Here is a 17,469-nt window from a genome sequence, read left to right as displayed (position 1 = left end):
AAAATATACATCACGGAGCACAAAAGCTTAGCCTACTTTTGAAAATGGCTGAATCTTCCCCCAAACAGGGCATATGCTCTAGAGATTAAATTTTATGTCCTTGAAACTTTAAAAGAAATGCAAAATGAACGTAAAATATATTATAGCAGAAAGGTTTAGTGACTTGGTGAAGGACATTTTCACTTCTAGATGACTGATATTACCATTAAAAAAATACCTTTGTGCACTTTTAGGCCTTTCAACAATCCCTCAGATTTTGACGGTTTGTATCCAATTAAGACTGAATTAAATAATAAGGCCATTGCAGACAGGTTTTTCATGCAGTGAAAAATCTCCTGGAAAGAAATCACAAGACCTAAATTTCAGGTCAGAACATTGCTACTAATCCCCAGCTTTTAATGCAGCCAGGAGAGCTTTTTCTCAGTCTCTTCCAAACCCACCTTTAAAAAAAAATTTTTTTTAAGAAAAAATTAAATTAGATTTAATCCTCTGGATGCCCTTCTCCTGGCATGGGTAAATAAATAGTCTGATAGATGCCCCACAGGAAAAGCTAAAAACAGTTACAATAAAAGTCTTACAGAACATCTTGTCTAATTTACTTTTACTTCACATATTTGTGACAGGCAAATATTTATGTTAATATATATCATTTTATATATGTTGAAATTGAAACATAGTACAAATAATACCAATAACAACTGAGGAGAATTTAAGAAAATAAGTAGAGCTCTGTCCTCCATAATCAGGATTAGGCTTATCTGTGGGAAACCAAGTTTTCTGTATGCTTGCAGGAATTGTTTATAGTAGTACCAGGAAGGCCTTCTGGCCTACCAGTATTCCCCCCTCACACTTTTTCACTGATGTTTAACACCTGTCTCAAATGCATGTACAAAGGTACAAGTGACAAATATTTGTGGGGTAATGCCCTCGAAAATGATCGATACAATTTATGTCTTGATGCCAATGAGGAAAAATAAGATAAAGTAGCTACTGAGTTTCCCCCTAAGCACCTGGGGCTTTAAAATCATTTATTTAATCTTCTCAACTAATTAATGATGTGATTTTCCTAAGTTAGAGATTAGATAGAGGTGATACCCAGAAAAAAAAAATGCAGGACTTCCCTGGTGGGGCAGTGGTTAAGAATCCGCCTGCTGATGCAGGGGACATGGGTTCAAGCCCTGGTCCGGGAAGATCCCATATGACGCAGAGCAACTAAGTCCATACGCCACAACTACTGAGCCCGCCTACCACAACTACTGAAGCCCGCACGCCTAGTACCGTTGCTCTGCAACAAGAGAAGCCACTGCAGTGAGAAGCCATGGCACTGCAACGAAGAGTAGCCTCCACTCCATGCAACTAGAGAAAGTCCATGCGCAACAACAAAGATGCAGTGCAACCAAAAATAAATAAATAAGTAAAAATTAAATTAAGTTAAAAATTTTTTAAAAAAGAAGAGAAAAGGAAAAAAAATTGCAAACAGTCACACAGTGACATTCAATGGCAGAATGGAGATTTAAACCCAGATCTGGCTGGCTTTTTTTTTTTTTTTCTCTATGCATTTTTGTAAGCCTTTAATGGATGTATAGGTTTTAACAGATGGAAAGTGTAGAATTACCACCAGGACTAGGCACCTTAGAAGATAAGAAGTGGAGGAGGGTTGCAAAGGTCCTAAAAGAAGATCCTGGGTAATTCCAGTCATGGAGGTGAACAGTACCGTTTAAAATTTTTAACAACCAAATCTTTCAAAGATTGACTGTTCAGCTGCTAACATCTTTTAGCTAGCAATTACTGAGTGTTTTCTCTGTCACACGGTAGGAAAATGGCCACCATGTGGTGGTGTTGGTGCAGCGGGAGGAGGCAGCACACAGAAGGGAAGAGCAGAACTTGGAAGAAGATTTCTCCCTACAGGTAAAGGTAGATCCATCCTTATGCCCACGCTGTACTGATGTGTACTTACATATCAACAAGTATTGATGTGATGCTGAGTATGTGCCTTTGCAATGTGTGGAATAATCCATATGCTTGATTTTTCTTAATGCTTACACCAACCCTATGAGGTAGGTACACTGCAGAAGAAAAACCTGAGGCTTTGGTTGTCTAAATTCACACAGTCAGGAGGCATCTGTTAGATACAGTAAATAAATACCTGCCTGTATCTAAATCACCTTCTGAATCTGACACCTACTTTTAAGCAATCAACATTATACTTCTCATTTAAAAAAAAAAAGTAATAGAAGGGCTGAAAGAGAAAGTAAGTGAGTATTCCCTTAAGTGTGTGTGGGGTGTGTGTGGTGGGAGGAATCTTGACTTGCCAAGTCTTTCTACCATAGTATTTTTTAAAACCAAATCCCTCAAAATGACAGTATTGTGCAAAAACGCCCAGAGTTCAGAAAAACAATTCAAAGATTCTTTTAAAATGGTTTAAATGCATGATGCTAAAGGAAAATATTGAAATCATTTCACATCATGAGATAATATTAATTCATGTTCAAAATTCTGCCTTTTGGCACTTCTGCATGCCAATTAACACAGGAACAGTTGTTTAATTAATCATTTAATTAAAATTTTAATAATTTAGAAGTCTTTCCAGTTCAAAGGATACGATGCATTGTCCGGCCATTGATGAGTAGGATCTTAATAGCAACTCAAACCAATAAGCCTTTTTATGGCTTAACTAAGGATGTAAGAGGTGTCCCACAAGACAGTGCAAAGGATGCAGCTCTCATAAGATCCAGAAATTTCACTCCCAAGGATAGTCTGAGAAAGTAAAGTTCTTCATTATACAAGTGGAAACAACAATTCAAAGGAAAATATTGAAATCAATTCACATCATGAGATTATATTAATTTATTTTCCTATTGTTGGGGAGGAAGAAATTTTTCTCTACCCTTCTAGGTTCTTCTGGCTGGTCTAATAATTAAATTGACATGAGATCGATTAACAAGAGAAAATCGAACAAGTTTTAATAACATGTATACATGAGCGAGACCCAGGAAAACTGAGTAACTTACCAAAATGGCCCAAGCCCTCACCTTAAGTACCATCCTCAGTTAAAGGCAAAAGAGGATGTTGAGGATGCTGAGAGTCATTATGGGAGGTGACCAGGAAAAGCACAGTAAACAAGGGTGATTGTGATGCATATTTAAGTCTTTGCCTTCTCCACTGATAAGAGTTTCTAGAGATTTGGTCATCTTCCTCTTCCATAGACAGAGTGGGAGAAACACATACAAATGGAGATGTCCCTCATAAATGTAAATGTTTCCTACAAAAGGGCAACTCCTAGTGGTTTTTAGAGCCCTTTCCATGTCTGCTGTTTCTCAGGGGGAAAAAAAATTATTTTTAGACAGCTTAAATTCACTAATATGACAAAGAGACCTGTTTTAGGGTGGCAAATTCTGCTTCCTGACACCATAATATTCAGCATATTGTGGAGATTCTATTTTTCATTCCAGTAAAAATTTTTATTATATCACCCTCCATACAAAATGTTATGTTATATAAACAAATGTTATTTGATACATAGTCTCAAAATGTTTCTAAAATAAAGTCTACGCAATCCCAAAATACCTAGTGAATATTCTGTTGATCCTGTATATTCATGACTGATGAAGGACTGAGAGGTAAAAGCAAGGCAATTAACCATGTTGTCTGATCTCTGTATAAGCAGACAATGGGTTAACTGAATAGATAGATGTCAAAGCAATCAAATCAAATTTTTAAACAATTGACTAAGATAGCGAAGCATTCAAAACAGTAGACAAGGATCAAATCTGCCAGTGTTTCTGCATTTTGTAGATAAAGCCATAATGGCTCTGATACGTGAAAATACGAACAAAAGTGATAACTTTTTTAAATTTTTTGGCTGAGCCACGCAGCATGTGGTATCTTAGTTCCCACGTCCCCGGCAGTGGAAGTGCCCAGTCTTAACCACTGGACCGCCAGGGAAGTCCCTTAAGTTACTTTTTAATTATAAATTTCTTTTACATAATAATAGATTATGCTTCTAAAATACTTTATATATGTGGACAAAGAACATCACCTGCCATTTTAGTAAACAAAGAATATTGCCTGCTAATACAATAAACAACATGTTACCCACCATCAAGCCATCAGCCACTGCAGCAGCTCCCCAAGTGGTGCACCCTGAGGGGAATTCAGGATGGAGAAAAACTGGAAACATTCTGTGCTAGATACTGGCTCTAGTAGTTAAGATGCATATCTGAGGAATAATTTCAATGATCTCAGACTCCTGCATCCTCCCATACTTAGAAAAGCACTAAAATCATTCACTTGAGATGTCTCCTCTATATTATGGCTCCTCCCTTACCCCTTTGAAACAGTTCTTCAGTGCTATCTGAGAGGTGTCGCCCAGGCTATAGTGCTCTGTATGGTCCCTGAATAAAACATAACTCACAATTTTTAGGTTGTGCATTTTTCTTCAGTTGACATATATGTCAGGTACTGTGCCCAAGCATTAATCTGAGTCTACAGCTATGTAGAGACGTAAAGACAAAACGTTTTATAGTATTTGTTTTGCATGTCATGCCTTTTCTGCTTTTTCTTTGATTCATTTCAAAATCTCGTTACCGATTTATTCAAGTTCCATAGACTCCATAATCTAATCTAAATTCTAAATTATTATTTTAATACAACAGTGATACCTACTCATTGAATAAATGTCAAAGTATGAACTTGTACATGATAAGAAGTTAAAAAGTTAAAGTCCCTGTGTTTAAGTTTCTTTGCCTTTCTGTCAATTCTACAAGCTAATATTTAATAGTTAAATATTGTTAACTATTTTATATGTATTCTTACAAAGTTTCCTTTCCTTGTCTCGCTCTCTCTTCCTCTCTCTATATATATGTCTATATATACATACAATATACAAATATATAGTTTTGTTTGTTTTTATTAGTGTTGTTGTTTTATAAAATGTTACAAATGACTGCTTTTCTCATTGAAGCATAACCAGAACGACTCAAGAAAACTAGGTTGATACTGGGATTCTATTAAATTAAGATGATAGTTAAGTACTTAGGGCACCTATAGGCCTTCTAGGATGCAATAAGTGGTTGTCTTTTATAAAAGTAAATGCCTACAGTTTTCTTCTGAAGTCTTAGCAACCCCTTATCCATCTTCTTTATAAATGTTGATGGCTTTAGGGTTCTGTCCTTGGTCCTTATATCTTTTTTCTTTCCATACTCTCCCTGGGTGATTTCATTCACCTACATTTTCTTTCATGTTTGATTCAAATAATGGTGATATTAAAATATTTAATTTTATGTAAATAATAATCTATAATTGGCACTGACCAAAGGAAATTGATCATAGAGAAAGCCAGGGTTCCATGAAGGGAGCAAGGGTGACTGAAGTAGCAGAAAGGAGGCACTTGGGGGACTCAGGGCACAAGTATTTCTCCAGAAGTAAAAAATATTTCAATTTTCCTTCAACTGATACAGCTGAATAATGTGGGATAAGTTAAAATTATTCTGTACATTGAAGTGGTTTTTTGGGCATATACTATTTGTTATGTTAAAGCAATTCCTTTTCATTGCTAAGTTTTTGAATCATGAATTATTTCATTCAACAAATATTTATTGAGCACATACTAAATAGCAGGCACAGTTCTAGGTGCTTGAAGTACATCAGTAACCAAAACAGACAAAGATCTCTGCTGTCATAGAATTTAAACTTTAGTGGGATGGGAAGAAGGAAGGCAAACAATTCACAATAAACATAATAAATAATTAAATCATATGGTATGTTAGAAAGTAAGTGCTATATATTAAAAAAGAGAACCTAAACCAGGCTAAGGGAGTTCAGAGGGTCAGGGGAAGGAGAGTGGATTTCAGTTTTAAGTAGAGTGGTCAGGATAGGCCTCACTGGAGTTTTCTGGAGCAAGCACTTGAAGGACTTGCAGGTGTTCGCATTGTGAATGTTGGGAGGTGGGTGTGTTCCAGGCAGAGGAGTCAGTCAGTGAAAAGGCACTAAGAGAAGTTCACCTGGCATGTTTGAGGAAAAGAGAGGAGACCCAGATATATCAAATGCCCGTATTACTTTATAAAGTCAAGCTTATGTTTTTTAAACTTTAAATTGTTATATAAAATTTATACTCATAGATTTTCTGTTGTTTATCCATGCTTGCATTCCTGGTATAAATTTTTTCTTGACTATGATATAATATTCTCTGTATAAATTGATGGATCCAACTTTTTCATATTTTATTTAGAGTTTTTTAAATCTAAATACATAAAATAATTTATCTGTGATTTGTTTATATTCCCCTCACAAAATTGTTTCTCAAGGTTATTCTAGCATCTTAAAATGATCCATAGTTTACATTCCTATTCTAGTCTCTCAAATACTCTTTTATAAGATAAAAACAGTTTACTACTTGCCTGGGACATTGAGAAAATTAGGAAGGGGATGGTAGATAGAGATACTTTATTATTAATTCAATTTTTCTGTTTGTCTATTTAAGTTAACTCTTTTGTTGACACTATATGCATTTTTAAAGTTTTTCCAATTGTATTGAGAAATTATTGGCATATATCTCTGTATAAGTTTAAGGCATACAGCATGATGGTTTCATTTACATATATTGTGAAATGATTACCACAATAGGTTCAGCTAACATCCATCTTCTCATATAGATAACAATAAAAAGAAAAGAGTAAAAGAAAAGAATTCTCCTTGTGATGAGCACTCTTAGGATTTACTCTCCTAACAACTTTTCTATATCTCATACAGCAGTGTTAGGTGTAGTCATCATGTTGTACCTTACATTCCCTAGTGCTTATTTGTCTTCTAACTCCAAGTTTGTACCGTGTGACCACCTTCCTCCAACTCCCTGCAGCACACTTGCCTCTGATAAGCACAAGTCTGATCTCTTTTTCCATGTGTTGGGTTTTGGTTTTTGTTTTTAGATCCCACATACAAGTGAGGTCATACAGTCTTTCTCTGTCTGATTTATTGCACTTAGCATAATGCCTTCAAGGTCTATCCATGTTGTTGCAAATGGCAAAATTTCAGTTTTTTATGGTTGAGTAATATAGCATCATATATTACTCAACCATAATTAATATGCTTTGACTTCTTTTATGTGCTTACTACAGGATTTTCCCATGGGGTTACCGTGAGGTTTACATAAAATATCTTAAACTTTTAATGCCCTGTTTTAAAATGATAGCAACTTAACTTCAATGGAATTTGTACACTTTACACTTTTAGTTGGTTTCCTCTTCACATTTTAGGTTATTGCTGTTACAATTTACATTTTTTATTGTTTTTTAATTGTGTAACTAATAACAAGTTATTGTATTTATGGTTATTTTAGCCACACTCATTTTTTTTTTTAAATGAGAGTTGTGAGTTATGCATCACAGGGTCTGTACAGCTTACTGTTTCAGGACCTGAATCAGGCCTGAGGTTGCATTGAATTCCCTGGTCCAGTGAGGCCACCGGTTTTGCTCTGCAGATGGGGGAAGCCACTGGCTGTGTTCTCTTTCAAGTGCCACTGTATGTAGGGCTATCGAATGGGCTATATGGCTTCCCTGGTTGGACAGGCTGAAGGCTACATTCAGAGATGAGTGGGGCTATGAATTAGGTGCCCTGCTGAGGCACAGTTGGAGAAGCATCTCTAAAACTGGTAATGCTCTTTGTTGTCTTTAGTCAAGCAAACCCACCCCCCAAGCTCCCTGGCCAAACAGGGCCACTAGCGTTGTTCCGCAAACTCAGCTCTGTCTGCTCTTCTCTTGTCTTGAGCACTGCTGGGCTGCACAGCTTTCAGGTGTTTTCACCAGCCTTTCTCTCAGATGGGGCCAGAAGATACTCTCCACAGTGGGTGAGGCTGTTTCTTGGCCCCCTTGCCTGGGTAGGAGTGGGAGGGCCACTGCAGGCTACACAATTCCCTAAACAGTTTCTCCAGTTTAGAGGGGCCAGAAGCTACCCTCAGCTTTGGCTACAAATGAATCCCCCACCTATGCGTACACTGAAAGCCTCCACGTCTAGCACTGCCTTTCCTTTTCGGGTGATTAGCTTTGTCCACTCACCTCTTGGCTTGAGTGCTGCTGGGCCACACCGCTTCCAGGAGTTGTCACCAGTCCTTCTGGTCAGATGGGACTGGGAAGCGCTCTCCATAGGGGATGGGATTGTGACTCAGCACCTTGGTTTGGTGAGCAAACCAGGTTCTGGGTCTGACAAAACTCCTTGTTTGAGGATCCAAATCAGGTAGATCTGCACCCCACTGAGTTCCTCCAGAGCATACCCCTGATTAGTTCTGCAGATGAGCAAAGCCACTGGTTGGAATTACTACTTGGGCACTGCAGGTATGAACTGTCTGCCAAGATCCCCGTGATGGTTTTTGCAAGCCTTCTTTGTCACTGTCAGATTCCCAGCGACTGAGCCCTGCAAATTCTTAGTGTGAGGTCAGAGTAGGGGCTTCGGCAAAGTGACCCACAATGGGGAGGCGGGGAGCTGCTTGTACCTCCTGGATTCTCTTCTTCCACTGGATGAACCAGTGGCTCAGGGAAGACCTCTCTGTGTGATGCTGTGCTGTCCTGGGGGAGGGGAAGTGCAGTCAACATGTAACTGCTTCTGTTACCCTTGTAATGCAGTCTGTCTTGGTCTCTGGGAGTGGGGGTTACTTCAGCCTCACTCTCTTACCCTAGGATTCTTTCAGTGGTGTCTTGTTCTTGAATAGATGTTAGTTGTTCTTCTTGTAAGGGTAAGTGAAGTCAGGAATGACTTACGTTGCCATCTCAGTGTCATCATTCTCCTAAGTTAACTGTTTCTTATTGAGTAAATTTTGGTAATTCATTTCTTTTAAATTTTTCTAATTTTTTAGTGTGTTGCAATAAGTTTGTTAGTATTATTTTTAATTTAAAATGTTAGATTATACTTGTAGATATAAGTACTTCTCCATAATATTGTGTGTTTCAACCTTTTCTCTCTCTTTTCTAATCAGTTTTGCTAAACATTTGTCTACTAGTCCTTTCAAAGAATCAACTTTTGATATTGTTGGAGACGTACTTTTTGCTTTTTTGTGAAGTTTCTTTTCCCACATTATTTATATATTTCTTCTACTTGTTTTTTTTTCTAGCTTTTGGGTTTGAACAACTACGATTATATTTTAGTTTGTAAATTGCTTCAAGATTATAATTTACTCTATAAGTACAGCTGTAGTAGCAAACTACTAACAACCTCAGTCTCAAGCAATATAACAGGTAGAGAGTCCCAAGCTCACAGGGAATTCCAAGAAACCACTGCATTAGCTGTGTGACCTTCTGAGAGTTGTGACTTCCATTTTATTCTGTCTTCCAAATTACATACATGTCCCTCTTATTGGCAAACTCTAAGAATCTACAAGGAAAAAGATTCTTGGAAATACAGTGCTCACCCTTACAAGGAAGCAGTCATGATAGCATATTGAAAACAGCCAATCCAGCGCATAGCATTCCTATCCATAATTGAATTTTTTATGAGTTCCTTTGTGTATGTGTGATATGTTCATTAGATTTATTATTATGGTTACACTGATTTTACAAAATGAATTGGGAAGATTTTATATTTTACTAAATTTTTGGCTAGTATGAATATATCTCCTTGGACATATCTCTTCTTTGAAAGATTGAAATGAATTAGCTTGTAAAGCTATCCGGGCCCAATAATCTTTCAGAGGTAGTTCTTTCACATTATTTCCAAGAGCTTTTAAAAATTCTTCCTATCTAGGTTTTCTTCTTCATCTTTATTTGCTTTGGAAAAAATTTTTTTTCAGAGACTATTTTTTATTTTAACAAAATTTTAAACCAGGGTTGTGCATACTAAAGCTGTATTTATAGAATACTTTAAAAATCTGTTTTCTAGCTATGCTTGTAATAAACAGCCTTGCTGCACAACTAACCCTCCAATAATCTCAGTTGCTCACAACAGCCTTTATTTCTCACTCATAATACACTTCAGCAATTGCAGTTTGCTCCAGTCTACTTGACTCTGTTTGACTTTGTTCCATGTGTCTTCTCATGCTGGGACCTTGCCTGAAGGAGCAAACCTTATATGGAACACACCTATTCTGTTAGAAAAAGGGAAGACAGGAGGCCAACGCAATTGAAAATAAAACTTCTGTTTAGATGTGGTGTGTGTCACATCATTTACTTTTCATTGTCCAAAACAAATCAGACCCAGGTGTGGTTCTTCTTGATCTGAAGATCTGGAGGAGGAGAGGTGGGAACCCAACCTTCCACACATGCCCACAACACAAATCCAATGTATAATGGTGGAATAGGAACAAGACAACTATAATAAACAATGCCATTCGGAGCAGTCAGTCGTCCAAAGCACTTCTGAAATCTCACTGAGCTAACTTGTAACGTGTTCATGTGCTCAGTGAGGAAATGTTAGTTAGAGGCCATAGTTCTCCTTAAAAGTAATGCCCTTGTCATTTGTTCTCCATGGCTTCTGAGTCCCCCCACTCTTTAATTAATGTTTCCTTTTTCAGTATCACCCTTGGCCACATACGAAATGGAAATTTTGGTGCCTAAAACAGATTGTCAGTTTGATCAGACTGGTGGTACTTAAAAAATTATTTGCTTCCAATCCATTCTGTGTATTAATAGGCACTTGCACAATTCTTTTCAAGACATGCCTTTCTCTTTAGATTTAATCATAGGTACTTTGAGCTTATCAGATACCTGTGAGATTATGCTTTTGGTCTCTTTCCCCAGAGATATGTTGTCCAACTTAAAGGATCTGATGGGGGACTGGCAAATTAATTAAATCTGAGTTTAAAACAAAAGATGTGGTGGCCATGCCCTCACTTTGTTCACTGATGTTGCTCAAAACATTTTTTTGTTTTGTTGCTCCCATTTACTAATTAGAGAAGGGAAAACAATATATCTCTAAATCCTGCAAGTTCTGAGCTTTTTTTCTTTTCTTTTTTTTGTCTCTTCTTGAAAATGAGCCAGCTTTCCTAACTCATCTCCTCCTTGGCACACCCCTTATAAAATGCAGCTAATACCAACAAACACATACTAATAACATTCTATTTAAAAAAAACCTCTCCCAGAACCACAGGTTCATTAGATTCAGTATCTGTTTTTTAAATGATTTCAGGTGACAGTTTTATCAAATATTTCACCACTGTATAATGTCGGTTGCCATTTTCCAGTCTCTACTAACATTTTACTCTTCATCCACTATCTGATCCCAAGCTAATGCCGTATGTGTTAGTTTTTTGTTGCTGTTGTTGATGGCGGTTTTTTTAAATGACAGAACCCACTTGTGTCAATTTCCCTATTAGTTAGACTTGTATCATAACAAGCATGTTTCATGTAGCTTCTCATTCCAGAAGCCAGACTGAAGGAGCAGATCCTATGCAGAACTTTTTTTTTTTTTAACTTAATTTATTTATTTTGGCTATGTTGGGTCTTCGTTGCTGCACTCGGACTTCCTCTATCTCTAGTTGCGGCGAATGGGGGCTACTCTTCACGGCAGTGCGCGGGCTTCTCATTGCGGTGGCTTCCCCTGTTGAAGAGCACGGGCTCTAGGCATGTGGGCTCAGCAGTTGTGGCTCGCGGGCTCTAGAGCGCAGGCTCAGTAGTTGTGGCGCACGGGCTTAGTCGCTCCGCGGCATGTGGGATCTTCCTGGACCAGGGCTCGAACCCGTGTCCCCTGCATTGGCAGGCGGATTCTTAACCACTGCGCCACCAGGGAAGCCCCTATGCAGAACATTTTCAAAGCAAAGTGAAAGGGCAAGAATATGAATCAAACCAAACAATCATATTTAAAACTGTTTTTCAGACATGGAGAATGGTTTACTTTGTGAAAGACCCAGCTCTTAAACTTATTTATATATTCTACTAATTTTTTTCTATTTCTTAATTTTCTAAATTTGGTTTCAACTCTTATAGTCTTCTGCATGTATCAATTTGCTTTGTTTTTCTATTTCTAGCTTTTTAGATTAATGCTCAATTAATATTTCCCCCTTTTTTGAATAAGAAAAGGACCTCACTAGTTACAAAGTGATGCTGTATTCAGCCTCTGTCCTATTGTTGCTCCTCAGTGTTAGAGATTTTCCCCAGTGGCTCCTCAGCTTTCTGAAAGTTGCTGTCTGTTTTCTGTATGACTTCCAGTCCAGCTGCTTTCAAATTTGTACTGTTTCACAGTGTTAAAAAAAAAAAAGAGAGTGATAAGCTCTATCCCTGTTCATTGAGGACTTTACTCCTTGCTCTACAAATTAGAGTGTATTTAAGATGTTCTAAAAAGGTATACCTTTATTATTTTGAAGTGATACAACATTTTCAAAGAGAGAATATTCTTTGTGTCTCCCTTCATTATATCTAGTTAAAATTCTTGAGTTTTTTTTAAAAGCATCTTTCTTTAGTTTCAATTCATATCCAGAAACTCCCTCTTTGAGATTCCCTTTGATAATTGCAGTGGGATTCAAACAGGAGGAGTTAATTGCCTGTGTTCACATCATTATCTACCCAGGAATCTTCCCTTGAGAATACTCTATACATGGATAGTATATGGCAGGATTTGAGCTATGTGTAATATATTGATGTTTTTGGGAGGCAGAGTCTTCACTGGTTGGGTTAGGTGATACAAATATGCAGTGTTGGAAGTGAAAGAAGTTAAAAATTGTAAAGAGAACGCCCTAATGTTGCAGTGAAATTGGAAGTATCAGAATTAGCTCATTTTAAAAATGTATAATTTAAATATATGTACATATTAAATTCATGAAATTCCACTGAAAGGGCCTAGAAGCAAAGACACACATAGCAATGAGCACATCTAGAAGTAAGGTCTCAGTTTCTAAATATCATTCTGCACTGAAAAGAATCAGTGTTTCTGAAATGGCTAAACCTAGGTCTGAGACAAAGAAAAACAAGATGAGCTTGGAAATATCTTGTGCCAGAAGTGATCAAAAAGAGATAGGGACATAGCAAAAGGAAATAGCTAGCTTGAAAGGTTTCCAACTTGCTAAATATGGGGAATTTCAAACTTGAAAATTAAGAATGACAGTAATGTAGTAATATAGTATAACAGTAAATAGAATAAGGATACATATGTCCATACTCATAATAAATAAAGCAATAAATATGAAAGAAGAAAAAGATCTTTCTTATAGTAAAAGGCCAAATACTGAATGTACATGGAATGGGGATTTATAAAATTACCATCTTGCAAATAGCAGAGTAGTAATTAATTTGAGTAAGATAATCTATGGTTTCTAAAACTAGTAGTTAAAATTTTTTCCAGTACTTGTTATGAAAATTTTCAAACATACAGAAAAGTTTCAGGAATTTTCTAGTGAATGCTTATATACTCACCATTTAGATTCAACCATTAACATTTTACTACCCTTGTTTTATCACAGATCAACACCTTTCCACCATTCTACTTGTCATAAATCCATCTTATTTTATTGAAGCATTTCAAAACAAATTTTATACATCCGTGCATTTTCCCCCTAAGCACTTCAGCATACATATAATTCATTAGAATTCAATGTATATTTATAGTTCTTTTTTTTTCTTTTGAGGTAAAATTTACATAAAATAAAATTAACAAGTCTTAGATATATCATTTGATGAGTTTTGAAACAATTGTGTAACCCAACCACCTGCCAAGGTACAAAACGTTACCAGAGGGCTTCCCTGGTGGCGCAGTGGTTGAGAGTCTGCCTGTCGATGCAGGGGACATGGGTTCGTGCCCCGGTCTGGGAAGATCCCACATGCCACGGAGCGGCTGGGCCCGTGAGCCATGGCCGCTGAGCCTGCGCGTCCAGAGCCTGTGCTCCGCAACGGGAGAGGCCACAACAGTGAGAGGCCCGTGTACCGCAAAAAAAAAAAAAAAAAAAAAAGTTACCAGAAAACATCACTCCAGAAAATTGCCTCTTCCCAGGTAATACCTATATCACCCCTCCAAGGCAACCATTGTTCTTATTTTCTCCAGCATACATCAATTTTTACTTCTCTAAAACTTTATACGAATTAAATCATACAGTAGTACTCTTTTATTAAGACTTCTTTCACTCAGAATAATACTTTTAAAATTCATCCATGTTAGAGGAATAGTTCATTTCTTTTTATTACTGAAGAGTATTCTTTTGTATGAATATAAGTATAAAATCATTATCCATACTCCTACTGATAGATACTTAGGCTATTTCTAGTTTTGACTATTATGAATACATTTGCTATAAACATTCTTTCACATTTATTTTTATTGACGTATCTTTTCATTTCTCTTGTGTAAATTTTTAGGAATAGTATTTCTGCACCACGTAGTAGGCATATACTTAGTTTTATAGGAAACTGAATAACATTTTTCAAAGGGATCTGGTGTCAAAGTCTGTGCTCTTAACTACTGTGTTGTACAGTTGAAATGGGACTTGCAGGAAAAATAGGATTTTCCACATAGAAAATTGAGGGAAAGATATTTCCGATAAAGAAAGCAAAGCGTACACTCGTGAAGTTTATTCATGAGAGGGAATTGAAGCATGTGTTTGATGAGATTTTGAAGGTAATTAAGTTATGTCCTGGAGATCTGCTTGATCACAATGATAAAGATTTACGGCTTAATGCCATAAAAGATGGTAACTCATAGGAGTTTGGGGAGGGAGGAAGAAATCATTCATTCATTCATTGATTCATTCTCTACAGTAAACATTTGCTGAATACTAAGCATGTTCAAACACCTCAGTGATCTTTGTGGTGTTTTAAGAAGATGTGCTAAAGTTTTGAGACAGCACGATGTCAGGAAAGGAAAGAACATCTTCGAGAAACAGTGAAAAGACAATTCCAAAGGATTTTTTAGTTAATTGAATTTATCTTCCTGAAAGAGAGTAAACTTAACAGTAGTCAAAGCCTGAATAATTGGGAAATTTCTATTGCTTTTAACCACAATAGGGAAGTTAAAAGACAATCAAGTTAGGGTTACGAAGCTGGAAGCAGAACGTTTATGAAGGCACACTTTCTAGGGAACCCAGTACTTCTGTTATAATATCAAGTACAAAGTTCTAAATGTAACAGAATTTGTGTTCTTGGCTTTTATATAGAAAAGACCTTAGACTACTTAAACAAACATGGGGCTATTTTAATTCTAAGTTGGTATGCCACGTCTTAATTATAAGTTCTGTCAAATAATTTCTTAGAATAGTTTTGTTTGTTGTAGGAAATATAGCCAAGAAGTTCAGATTTCCTTTGAAAGTAACAATATTTAAGGATTTAAACATTGATTTCAGGGCTTTTGAAATTTAAAAATGCATACATATTGGTGCTTTTTTGTATTTAAGCCAAACTAATTTGCAGAACTTAAAGTTGGAGGGAGATATAATAGCATATCTTTCAAGGGAAAAGAGTGTACAATCATATTTAATAATATGTTATTATAATGTTATGCCAATAAAGCATTTAGAGATGTGTGTAAAACACGAGAATTCAGAGTGAATCAGAAGAGAATCTACAGTCTTAGAAAAGCCCTACCAGCAATCTTTCTCTTCCATTACTTTCATACAACCTTACCCTGAGTCTAATTGTCACATTGTAATCTCTTAGTTATTTGCACATGCTTCTCTTGTGAGTAATATTTGAGCATTATATTTCCAGCACAGCTAAGTAGATTTTTATATTAAATTAAGTTCTGCTTTTTTGTCATCATTTAGATTCTCTTTATATTTGATAACACTGGGGACCACCATTTAATGGTCCCTCTCCACCTCCCCGCACAGCTCTGTCAATCTCTGATTATGAAAGGTATGATAAAAGTCACAATGTGAAATAATAGCATGACAGGAATAAATTGGAGGTCCTAGGGAGATTCAATTGGAAGATAGTACTAATTCAAGAATAAAGTGAGGGGCGCTGAATAAGTAAGTTACTGTCACAAAAATGATGTAAAACCAAATCATTCCCAAGCTCAATGGCTTAAAACTATGATTACTATCCTCATCACATATCTATAGAGTGGTCAGGAATAACCTTATCTAAACTGGCCTGGCTCTATTGGTTCTAAGCTTCATTCAGGGCTGCTCCACATGTCTCTCACCTGCCTTGGACCATTAACTTCCAAGGCATGTTCTTTTCATGGCAAAAGGGCCAACAGAAACTTGATGCCTCTTAAGGACAGAATTAGAACTGGCACATTATCACAACTGCCCACATTCTATCAGTCAAAGCAAGTCACTTGGCCAAGCCCCATATAATGAGGCAGGGATGTTTATTTCTCCCATAATGTTGGGGAAAGGACTAAATATCATGGACAATAATCTATAAAACGCAAGCACTTAAGCAATCTGAAATATTTTCTGTAACTAGACTTCTCTTTTTTGAGTTTCACACCTATACATTTCCATACCTAGCTGTCCCCCAGGTACCTCATCTTCTCAGTCTTTGACAATTCCAGTCTTGCCCAATGGCATGTTTTAAGTACCTTTTATGTGCAGGCACAGCCTCACCCAGTCCCTGAGTCATCAATAATGAAGAAGGCAATTTATTAGTCATTCCATTTATATTAAGTCTTGCTGTAGAAAGTGAATATCATTGTGCCTGGGCTGGGACTATAGGCTTGCTGAGCATTGACCTTTTTTTCTCCAAAAAATGTTTGCAGGGAGGTGGGTAGCTTTTAAACTAGGATTCTGTATCAATTTTCCTAAGTTCCAGAAAAGAGGTAGCAATAATTTATAAAGGATGCATTGTGTAGAATGGACATTTTAACAAGATTAATTTCAATCCATGAACTCAGAATACCTTTTCATTTATTTATGCCTTCTTCAATTTCTTTCATCAATGTCTCATAGTTTTCAGTGTACAGACCTTTCACTTCTTTGATTACGTTTATTCTTAAGTATTTTATTATTTTTGATGCTGTTGTAAATGGGATTTAAAAAAATTTTTTTTGGATAGTTTATTGATAGTATGTATGAATGCAACTGATTTTTGTATATTAATTTTGTATCCTGCAATGTGACTAAATTCATTTATTAGTTCTAATATATTTTTGGTGGAATCTTTAGGGTTTTCTACATAAGATTATTTCATCTGAAAACAGAGACAGTTGAACTTCTTCCTTTCTCATTTGGATGCTTTATATTTATTTTTCTTGCCTGATTGCTTTGACCTGAACTTCCAGTACCATATTGAATAGGAGTGGTAAAAGAAGGCATCTTTACCTTGTTTCTTACCTTAGATAAAAAGATTCCTCTTTTTACCATTAAATATGATGTGAGCTGTTGGTTTGTCATATATGGTCTTTATTATGTTGAGGTATATTTCTTCTGTACCTAATTTATTGAGAGTTTTTATTATGAATGATGTCAAATTTTGTCAAATGCTTTTTCTGCATCTATTGAGATAATTGTATGATTTTTATTCTTAATTCTGTTAATGTAGTGTATCACATTTATTGATTTGGTATTTTGAAACATCCTTGCATCTCAGGGATAAATCAGTCTTAATTATGATGTATGAT

This window comes from Phocoena sinus, chromosome 10 (assembly GCF_008692025.1).
Source record: "Phocoena sinus isolate mPhoSin1 chromosome 10, mPhoSin1.pri, whole genome shotgun sequence".
Lineage (NCBI taxonomy): Eukaryota > Metazoa > Chordata > Mammalia > Artiodactyla > Phocoenidae > Phocoena > Phocoena sinus.
Note: the sequence above shows the minus strand (reverse complement) of the source record.